Raw genomic sequence first — 3356 nt, 5'->3', positions numbered from 1 at the left:
GAGTACTTGAACTTTTTGGTTCAAGTTTTTATTTAGATTCCAGTTAGTTAATGTATAGTATAATATTAGTTTCAGGAGAATTCAGTGAGTACTTGAAGTTACATAGCCTGCTGCCTCTCCACAGCTGTTTACTATTTATTCTCTAGCAGCTATTTCCTAACCTAGATGGGAGTTCTCTTTCATTCTAGAGACATACCAAAAGCATACAGGCAAGTAAACAAGCCTCTCCCAAGCCTACTTCCTTCTCCCACAGCCATTTTACTCCTTCACTTCCAAATTTCTTGAAATCGCTGTCTGCATTGGTGGCCTCCATTTCTTGTAATCGACTTTTTTTCCCACCCTACCATTGGCTTGAAATACTTCACAGCCTTGTCTAACTTGACCACTCAGCTGCATTCAGTCTGATGTGCTGTAGCTTGCTTCTAGAAATACGTCTTCCCTTGTTGTCCACAATAACACACATTCCTGTTTTCTTCCAACTTCAGTGGGAATTATTTCTTAATCTTTGTTGCCAAATTCATTCCTACAATCTATTCCTTAAATGCTAGTTTGTCTAGAGTTTCTCACCGAGGCCCTTTTCTCACACTACACTTTCCAAGTATGACCTCATGCGTTCCCATGGTTACAGTGATAATATATATGTTGGTAAGTCCTAAATTGATCCAACTACCCATTAAACACCCTTATATACACATCCCATAGGTTTCTCAAATAGTATTATTATTTTACTCCCACTAGCCCTTAGTGTATTATTCTGCACGTATAGCTTTCTCCATTTATTATTTTTCCATATATGAATCAGTGTACACACCTTATTAAGTACCCTGAAACTTTTCACTTAATATGCAAAACACCTTACAGCGTCCTTAAATATCATATGGCAAGGTTTTAAGATTTACTAAATGCATACACAAGCATAAGTAACACATGTAGAGTTTAAAGAATAGTGAGGGAAAAAAAATGGGAAAACATATGCCCTACAGGAAAATAAACTTCAATTTAACCCCAAGTGGAATATTAAAGTGCTATCAAAAGGGAAACCTCATCTAACAACATGAAAAATCTTAGCAAAATGATAGAGAATATTAGCAACATGGTCCTGAAGAAAAAAAAGTGAGTCCCAGAACAAGAAGTCCCCATTTAGAAAGTGAAAACTGTATTTATACAATATACTTTTGAACATACATGCATTATATATATGTATATATATACAGGTGTATGTGAATGCACATGTGTGTACAAACACTATAAATAGCTTGATCTAGAAAATAACCCAAGATTCAGGATGGTTATTATCTCATGTAGGCACAGGATAGGATAGGACGGGGCACACATATGTAGAGGTTATTATCAAACTTCTTCTAACTCGGCTGTTGACAGACCCCGGAGTCGAAGCGGTCAGAGGCCTTTACAGCTGTGGAATGCCGGAAAGTGCGTATGTTATCTATAAAAGTGGATACTTTCCATAATAAATGAAAATGGCCAATTCTTTAAGAGGAGAAGTACTGAATCTTTATAAAAATCTGCTGTATCTTGGACGAGACTATCCAAAAGGAGCAGACCATTTTAAAAGCTGTCTGAAGAATGTTTTCCTTAAAAACAAAGATGTGAAGAACCCAGAGAAGATCAAAGAACTTACTGGACGGGGCGAATTTGTTAATGAAAGAGCTAGAAGCCTCATACTTCCTTAGGAAATACAGAGCAATGAAACAACGTTATTATTCAGATATCAACAAAACTAAGTGATCACTATTACTATAATTTGACTGGAATTCAGTGCCAGCTGTTTATATATACCAGATATGATAAAAGTAACTAACCTAAAATGGCAAGATTTACACGTCATGTAAAAAATGCCTGAGCTGGGGGCGCCTGGGTGGCTCAGTTGGTTGAGCGACTGCCTTCGGCTCAGGTCATGATCCTGGAGTCCTGGGATCGAGTCCCACATCAGGCTCCCAGCTCAGCAGGGAGCCTGCTTCTCCCTCTGACCTTCTCCCCTCTCATGCTGTTTCTCTCTCTCTCGCTCTCTAATACATAAATAAATAAAATCTTTAAAAAAAAAAAAAAAAAAGCCTGAGCTGCCTTAATGAGCTAAAATAGGTTTCAACTTCTGTTCACAGAGCTTTATCAGCAATCTTTAATGTTTAATTTTTATACAAAATCAGCAATATAGCCAACTACCAATTAAAAATTAATGAGTACCCAATTTTGAATGAAAATATAATGTACTTAAAATAATTTTAATAAGTTTTTACCAATTATTCTTAGCCCATTTCTCCATTTTACTGACAAGAGAATGCCATTTAATGCATGTAACTAAGCAAAATAACTTATTGCACATTAATTTCCCTTAACCTTTGAAGGAGTACCATCTTATTTCCTTATTTTTGAACCTATCTGGTACATTAACAGCACACATTCAAGGTTCACTACAAAATAAATAGCACATGGTAATGATTTAAGTGCAGTTATAGAAATAATATATATGGAGTAAGATTATTTCTGATCTTGAAGTAGGCTGCCAGTGACTGGCATTATATACATACTTATTTAATATCTTCCATTAATTTTGCTGCTGGCTCCCTTTGGGTCTTAAAACAAGTCACCTGTTGTGTATCAATTACCTTTACTGATAAAAAGTAATAAATGTTATTCTGTTCCTTCATCATAAAAAAAAATTCTTCTAACTCTTGTGTTGAATGAAGACTTCACAAGTATTTATTACGCAATTCACAGATCAAACTATGCACACATGCATGGGTCAATGAAGGGAACTTTTCAGGAACCAAGTAATGATTTATTCAATTCTGCGTACCTTAGATGCAAAAATAAAATCAGTCCACGAAGACAGTATTACTAGGACCTGTGAAGTGCCCAACTACATCATATTCATATAACCCTTCTTCTTTGTCCCAAATTGTGTCAACTGCTCTAAATATGTATTGCTAGACTATTTCTCAGTTTTTACTTTTAGAGAAATTATGTCATACTAAATATATTCTTGCATTTCTTAATTTTCCTCAGTATTTTCAGATACATTCATACTAATGCATTAAGCTGTAGTTCATTGTTTTTATTATGTAGCATCCCATACGAATATAACATCTTTATCCATTCTAGTTATTAGTAGACCTCGGTCTTGTTTCACATCTCAAGCTTTTACAAACAACTTGTTTTGAACCTTCTCTACACGTCTCTGGAAGCACATGCACAAGGGTTTGTTGGGAAATTTTATAGAGAGATATATATATATATATAATTATATATATATTATATATATATATGGAATCCATAGCATAATTTGCTCATCTTCACCTTTAAGAGGTAACACCAAAGAATTTTCCAAAGTTGTACCA

The 3356-nt window shown here is 35.0% G+C and overlaps 1 pseudogene; it reads left to right on the top strand.

The window, feature by feature from the left end:
- The first annotated feature begins 1430 nt into the window (after nt 1-1430).
- On the top strand, nt 1431-1746 carry LOC116647207 (annotated as a pseudogene).
- The last annotated feature ends 1610 nt before the right edge of the window (nt 1747-3356 follow it).

The sequence above is a fragment of the Phoca vitulina genome, unplaced genomic scaffold, assembly GCF_004348235.1.
Source record: "Phoca vitulina isolate PV1807 unplaced genomic scaffold, GSC_HSeal_1.0 scaffold39, whole genome shotgun sequence".
In the NCBI taxonomy this organism is placed as follows: domain Eukaryota; kingdom Metazoa; phylum Chordata; class Mammalia; order Carnivora; family Phocidae; genus Phoca; species Phoca vitulina.
The sequence above is the reverse complement of the archived record's forward strand: the minus strand, read 5'-3'. Positions and strand labels throughout refer to the sequence as shown.